The sequence below is a fragment of the Camellia sinensis genome, chromosome 12 (genome assembly GCF_055761805.1).
Source record: "Camellia sinensis isolate YWXY chromosome 12, ASM5576180v1, whole genome shotgun sequence".
NCBI lineage: Eukaryota > Viridiplantae > Streptophyta > Magnoliopsida > Ericales > Theaceae > Camellia > Camellia sinensis.
In genome coordinates this window covers 143,868,524-143,876,585 of record NC_138972.1, presented here as the reverse complement: position 1 = coordinate 143,876,585, position 8,062 = coordinate 143,868,524, and the positions used below count along the sequence as shown (strand labels likewise).

At 36.5% G+C, this 8,062-nt stretch overlaps 1 pseudogene across 1 annotated transcript; it reads left to right on the top strand.

Annotated features, from left to right (window-relative positions):
- LOC114259661 (14-3-3-like protein C) lies at positions 1 to 6,863 on the top strand (annotated as a pseudogene). The gene is made up of 4 exons (XR_014347400.1): positions 1 to 576; positions 3,107 to 3,229; positions 3,764 to 3,880; positions 3,964 to 6,863. The product of XR_014347400.1 is annotated as a 14-3-3-like protein C (transcript).
- The last annotated feature ends 1,199 nt before the right edge of the window (positions 6,864 to 8,062 follow it).

The following is an 8,062-nucleotide window of genomic DNA, read 5'->3' as shown; positions in this document are numbered from 1 at the left end:
TCTCTCCCCCTCCAACTCCTCCTCTCTTTCGTTTTCCCTCATTCAAATCAAATCCCCCTTTTTCCATTCTCAGATCTCATCCAAATCCCCCTCCAATGGCGACCCCAACCCCACGCGAAGACAACGTCTAAATGGCCAAACTTGCCGAGCAAGCCGAGCGCTACGAAGAGATGGTCGAATTCATGGAGAAAGTCTCCGCCGCCGTCTGCGATTCCGAGGACCGTCGAGGAGCGCAACCTCCTCTCCGTCGCCTACAAGAACGTCATCGGAGCCCCCCGCGCCTCGTAGCGGATCATATCTCCGATCGAGCAGAATGAGGAGTCTCGCAGCAATGCCGACCATGTCGGAACGATCAAGGAGTATCGGACCAAGATCGAGTCCGAGCTTTTATCGATCTGCGACGGTATTCTGAAATTGCTTGACTTGATGTTGATTCCTTCGGCTACGTCTGGAGATTCGAAGGTGTTTTATTTGAGGATGAAGGGGTATTATCATAGGTATTTGGCGGAGTTTAAAACTGGTGGTGAGAGAAAGGAGGCCGCTGAAAACACTCTCAATGCCTACAAGGCACCGCAGGTTTGTGATTTGATTGCATTTTGATCTGTTGTTTGCATGATTTTTGTTGTGATTGAGAGAAATTAGGGTTGTTTTATTGTTATTGTACTTCAATTTGATTTTTTTAGGTTTTCTTCAAGCTGAATTTTTGCTATGATTAGGACAGATTAGGGTTTTATTGATTTATGTTTCTGTTAAATGTTAATTAATTTGGGGTTTGGTGAGAGGCATTTTGTTTTTATGGCCTTTTATTTTATATTGCAAGTTTTATGAAAGTAGTGTGTGTTAGTTTCTGCTTTGATGAAGAAATACTATGGATTGTTGGATGTGTGGTGTTGGAATTTGGATTGTGTTGTTAGATTTTGGTTTGCATTCAATTCATGGCTTATTTTGGTATGATTGGAATATTTTTGTTTGCTTTATGTAGCTGTCTCCCTTTGTGTCAATATTGCAATATTGATCTTGTAATAATTGTTAGGTCAGCGTGAGTTGTGAGATGTTTTGAAATAAATCTAGTCCCGTGTCGGTGATGCCATGCTGGTGTACGTCTGACTGTCAAATTCATCTCATTGTCAAATGTCAGGACATGGGTTTTGATTTGATTGTTCACATATTAGGAATTGAAAAGAGTTTGTAGGAAAAATTATACGGTGGTCTTGTGGTGCTTGACTTGGTTTTTGTTGGCTAAAATAGAGGGACTCATGACTTTTGTGTGTGTGTGTTTTTTATATATACAAGATGACGAGTGTTATGTGAAGGATGGTGTAGAACATTGCTCCAAGACCACCAAATAACCTCGATGCTTTGAAATAAATCTTGTCTCATGTCAGATTGTCATGTTTGTCTGAATGTCGAATTCATCTTAAAATGATAGGCACAGGATTTGATTTGATCTTTGAAGTGTAAATACGAAGAGTGTTTATATATTAGGCATTGAAAGGTATCCAAGTGAACTAGGAACCTGATCTCCCCTTTTGTTTGACAATCAAGGACCAAGCATGACATAGTTACACTACACAACACATTTTAAGTGTCTATATAGCACAAATCATTTTGATTGCTGGTGCTACTGACCTGCTCAATTGAAAATTTAATTTGAATATGAACATTAGGGTAACCAAATAATATGAAACGAAGTCTTAGACCTATTTAGGTGGGGTTAGTTATATGGATCTTTTTTCACTATAGAAATTAAATAAATTCATATTTTGTTAGAAACATTGGGATAAGAAATTCATATTTTGTTAGAAACATTAGGATAAGAATTATATATATATAAAAAATAAAAATAAAAAACTAAATCCTATCCACTACTAACCACTAAAGGCATCCTTAGGATCCAAAAAATGCCCTCTTACATTGCAAGCATCGAAGAAAGTGCCTTATTCTATGCCAAGCTACGTTACACGGACTCGGGTGTGGGTATCGGGTGTGGGTGCGTATGTAGAGGTCGGACATTTCAAAATTAAAAATTGAGGATACGTGGATATGGATCCAAATTTAGATACGGGTATGAGAATACATTAAATACTTATTGTTTTAAAATATATTTATTATATGAAGATGAGTTAAAAAAAAGGAATAACAAATTTGTTAAAAAAAATAACACATAAAATATAAATAACAAATAAAAATTATTTTAGGCATAAAATAAATTATATTATTTATGGTATATTATATTATATTATACAATATTTTTTGGAGTGAATAATATTATATAATAAGAATACTATTATATATTATTATATTAATATCATTTATAAATAGAATGCAGAGAAGGAGAACAGAGAGGAAGAGAAGACGAAGTCAAAGAAGAAGAGAGAGAGAGAGAGAGACACACACACACACAAGATATTTCATATTCAAAATACGTGATTATCAAACTACGTGATTAACTTTTTACCTATTAAACTACATGATTATCATTCAAAATAACAATTTTATTAATTTAAGTCTAAATATTTCATATTCACAAGATATATATAACATCTAAATGTCTAAATATATGTTTTTAAGTAATTTAAAAAAAAAATGACTGAATCTTTATGATTCCCGATTCGATTCGATTCGCTTCGCGATTTGGTACGAGACCATTTCGATTCTCGATACGAATCCTGATTTGACAATTATGCTTGCAAGTGTATATTTAATATTCATTTTTATGTCACGTGCACTTTACTTCTTTCATGCTCACGTTTTATGTTGTGCCTTTCGCTTAGGCTTTGGGAGATTTTTACACCTTAGTGCGCCGTGAGCCTTTAACAACTATGCCCTTACCCCACCCTTCCCCTTTAAATGCTAACGTATTGGCACATGGCGTCTGTGGAGTTTAAGAACTAAACATTTCTTTGATCTGTGGGAAAACTTTTGTCTTTTATTATATATGCAGTTTTGTAGATTTTTCTTTTTATATTGCAAATGTTGTGCTCTCTCTAATGGTAAAAATTAGATTAGGTTTTAGGGTTGTTTTATATAACTTTCTTTGTTTTGATATTGTGATTCATTCTTGTTATTTATTGTTTCCATCTTGATTTCAATGTTCTCTTTGCAGGAAATAGCAAATACAGAGTTGGCTCCAACACATCCAATTCGGCTTGGATTGGCTCTTAACTTCTCTGTACTTTACTATGAAATTTTGAATTCTCCTGATCGAGCATGCAGCCTTGCAAAACAGGTGAAGAAACATATCTTAGTCTCTATAGATAAAAAGAGGATATTAATGACTGAAATTTTTTGTTAATCAAGGTTCAATGTTAATTTGGGGAAGGACATGACGAGTTCACTTTTCTTTTGCACATTTTTTGACCTGAATTTTATCGCGACCCTTTTTGTATAATTCAGATGCTTACTAAATACGGGGACAACATGTGGGTCCTCTGCTTAAAAGTAGCCATATTTGTACTTTATAATCCATACTTCATTCTAGTTAAGTAGATTCATTTCATGAATGTGGGCCTAGGGTATAACTAAAATTGTTGTGTGACTTGTGTCTAGGGCTCTTAAGAACCAAAAGTTTTCTTTTTCATGAACCAAACTAGTGAGCAAATGAGAAACTGCCCCAACAAAGAGTAATTAGACGAATGCTCCTTACAAGAATAATTATGGTGCCCTTTTGATAGTTCTATTGTTATAGTTGGTTAATGAATGAGTTATTTTTAATTTATTAGTAACTAGTGCCTGTTTCTAATTGGAATCCGATTTCTATCAGGCTTTTGATGAAGCCATTGCAAAGTTGGGCACATTGGGAGAGGATTCATACAAGGACTGGACTTTGATAATGCAACTCCTTCGTGATAATCTAACTTTGTGGACCTCAGACATGCAAGTTTAGTACCTTTTACATTTCATTCTTTTTGGTTATGTATCAATGTATTGTTTTAACTCATGCATTATTGGACCTATTTATAGGATGATGGAGCAGAAGAGATCAAAGAAGCACCCAAGCACGAAGAGGAGAAGCAGTAAACTAATTCGTTTTCATCATTCTTGCATGATTATGCATTTTCCAAATAGCCGGCTTTGCGAAGCGTGTAAGTCCAGCTTTCAAAATATTTCTGTGCATATCATTTGCATCTTGCCCCTGAACTACGCTGGTTTGATTCCCTGCAAAGGGATCTGTAGGCAGCCTGTGTGCGCAACCATTTGCTTTTTGTCTTGTTTGTTTGTCCAAGTCGTCGGCCTTGTCAAAGTGGGTCGTTTTCGGGTTTTGACATTCACTCATGTCATTGCATGACTTTCGAGTTCTATCAAAGAGGGGCAACTGTAGATATCCCATTTTTGACCGTCTTCAAGACTTGGGCGTTATCGTTTATGCACCCGATGATAATGAATCAGTATGCTCTTGTTTTACTGCCCGAAGTCTTCGGCGGAATGTCATCTCTTTGAGCCTTCAAACCCTATTCTTTCTGTGCCTTGTTTTGGAACAAAACTTGGTTTTCTGCAAACTTTGGTGGCCAGTCGGCCACCTGTGGTGTTTGTCGGCCACCAGTCGGCCATTTGAGTGGCCTGCCGGCTAGTGATGGTGGCTGCTGGCCCTGTGCCGGCCATTAGTGTTCTTTTCGTAGATATTTTGGTGACAGCTGTGCCAACTGTTTCCACAACCCACTCCATCTCCATACATGTATATGAATGGATTTAACTCAGCTGAGACTTGTTTTTTCTATTTATATGGGACCTTCTCCCTCATTTGGAAATGTTAGAAATTTTGGAACAAAATTCTCCTTCTCTTTCTACATTTCTCTCTCTCTCTCTCTCTCTCACTTTTGTGCATACAAGTTGAGATACACTTTGAGTTTGCCTATCAATCCTTAACCAAAGTTGCTAGTCTTTGGACTGAGGTTACTTGAGGTCATCCTTGAGCTCTAGAAAGAGGTTTTGGGCTTGAATTGTTGCTTAAATTGCATCTTGGTGTCAAGAGGTATAACACCTATCTTCTAAGCTTAATTTCCGTACTTGTTTTTCAATCTTTTTGTACTATTTTTGAGCTAGTTTTGAACTCCAAAAAACTCTGTTTATATGGTTTAAAAATGGTGGTTTGAGGCCTTCTTGAGTTAGGAGGTGGTTCACCTTTCTTTCTTCTTTGTTTGTAGAGCTTTTGTACTTTTTTTTTTTAACACTTTCAAACCGACTTTTTTTGGGCTTTTAACCACTGAATTTTAGAGTATTTTTAGTGGTAAAAAACATATTTTGAAGTCCAAAATTGGAGGGATTAGCCTCCCCTCATTGTGTCTTGTTTGCATGCCTAGTTAGCTTTATAAGTTAGCATGTTTTTCTAGCTTAATGTAGCTTAATTCCAGCATGTTTTAGTCTTTATTTTGAACCGTTTTAGCTCTATTTTGGTCTGGTTGGATCATTTGAGTCTTGTTTTGCATAGTTGTAGTGTAAATCTCTTTACTAGTTTGGTGCTTTGGGCCTTTAAACACTATTTACTTGAGTTGATTGCATGTTTTAGTATTGTTTTGCATGTAATTTCAGCACAAATAACTTTTCAATCTCCCTCATTTCTTCACTTTTTCATTTGCTTTGAGGGTTGTTTCAACCTTAGGATAGTTTAAGCTTGAGATTGAGGGTCATTGCTTAATGGTTTAATCCTCTTTTGAAGGTTTATTACCAACGACATGAAGCTTCTCTCATGCCTTAAATTATCCCTTGTTTGACACTTCTCTTGCTTTTAGAGGACTTACTCACCAATGGACTTAATTGATTAAGTAATGGCTGGTAATTAAAATGTGTAAACAAAATTGGTAAGTAAAACTTGGCAAGATAAGCATTTTTGTGTTGCATTGCATGTGTTCAAATCGGGCGTTAATTTGAACACAAGGATAATGGAACATTTCATACTCAAAAGTGATGAAATGTGTCATTTTCTTAGGTCTTCATGGCCCTTGATCTTGCTTGATAGGGTGATGGTTCTTGTGTGTTGTGTTTTGCATTTATTGAACTTGCACATCTTGAATCACAAGCCACCATGCAATAAAATTCATTGGATTGGTGGTTTGTGGCCTAAGTTCACAACTCCTTGGATTGGTTTATGAAAAGGAAGGGTGAATTGTATGGACAATATTTGGAAATACCCTGTATATGCTCTGTTTGTCCTCTGTTGTAGCAGGATGAACCTGTGCATCAGTATCTGGCAAGCCGCTTTCCATGGTCGGCAGACTATCATCCACGGCTGGCGACCTTCAATCATGGCCGGCTGATGGCCGACAGCCTTTACCAATGGCTGGCTAGTCACTGATGCAGAACTCAGAATGGTTTTGATAGGGCAAATTAGAGTGGGCCACAATGTCAGTGTTCTACTGTGCAAACAGAGGCCTTCAGAGGCGAAACAGTGGCATTTCGGGTGGAAACTAAGCATGTGCATGTGCATTCGCCGCTTCCCAAGGTAGAGTAGCTAGAATAGTATACTTGTTTGTTACTATCTAGTTGGATCTGTAATTAATTAATCAGTTTAATTAATTAGTAGTTCAATTTGTACTTAATTTACTAGTTTAGTTAATTACTTATTTGGTTTGGAATAAATTAGTTAACTGGTTAGAATAGCTAGTTAGTTTAATTAATTAACTTAGATTGGTTAGTTAATTGATTATTGTTGTAATAATTAGCCTAGATTAGTTAATTATTTTATTGTTGTAATTAATTAATTAGCTTAGATTAGTTAATTAATTTATTTTCATTCGGGTTTGTAATAGTTTAGTTATTTTTGGACATTTGGACTTTGATTCGCCCCTCGTTCGCGAGGGCAATATTGTAATAAGTGTGCATATGTGTATATATGTCTTTCAACTTCACATCTTTCTCCTTTTTATTTTCCAGCTTTTGATGGTTAGACTGGGTCATATTTTGATTAGCACAACTCATGCTTGCATCCATTCATGTTGTATTGCATGTACTGAGGGCTCGGTTCATCATTCAAACTGCATTGTCATTTCAATACTTCGGTGAATACATGTTCAAACGCATGCTATGAAGTTGTTACAAATCATGTCATTAATATTCGAGCCTATTTAGTCGTATTTTGCATGTGTTGCATTAGGCATCTTATATAGTTAGGGATCATGCATTTTTTCTAGCTTTTTTGTTTTCTCTTAGCTTGGAGTATTAGGTGAGTTTTTAGTGCTTTAGCATCTTGCATGAGTGTAAGTGATTGCCATGACTAGCATGCTTGTCATGAGGCTATGTGCTTAAATAATATAACTGCTTGAATGCCTATGGATGAAGGCTTGTTCCTTGAATTGGAATAATTCAATGAATGTGAGTTTTAAGTCCACTGTTGAGTGGCAAACCATTTTTGCAAAGCAAACATGAAATTGGATTGTTCCAAATTGAGCAAATTAGTCTATACTTGTGTGTGCGCATCATATAGTAAAAGTAGCCAATAACCGGAACAAGAGCATATAATATAAATAAGAAACGCATCATGAATAGTAGAGGTCGATCTATAATCGGGCGAGCAGGGGTGTTCAATTTATGACCTTCCCCTCTCGTACCTAAGTTCCCGAGCTGAGACATTTTGGTCATAACAGACTAATGGCCTTTGGCAAGAGTCTTGGGTTTCCTAAATTTTTCAAAAATAAAATATTTAGGTGGCGACTCTGTATCTGGCAAAACAGTCCATTTTTGGCATTTTGATTTCAAATTTATTTTTCAAAACGATTTGTCGGATTTGGACTATTTGTGTTTTCTATTTCACATTGCACTTGTGGAATCAAATTCAGCACCACGGAAGTCCGATACTGTAGGGCTATTCTTCTTCCTAAAGGGGGCACGAAAAGTCGGGCTACAGGGGTTTACTGTTTTTTATGCTGAGAGTTGTTTTAGTTATATTGTGCTTTTTGTTGTCGTTTTGAGTTCCATCTTTTATGTCATATGAATGACAATTGGAGGTCTAGCGAGTTGATGCCTGAGTAGCAACAAATGTTGGTGTAGCTCGCCCGTTTCTGACCCCACCTTTCGGAGAGGACAAAGATAGGCCTTCTACAGTTCGGACTCCTGTCACGATTCTAAA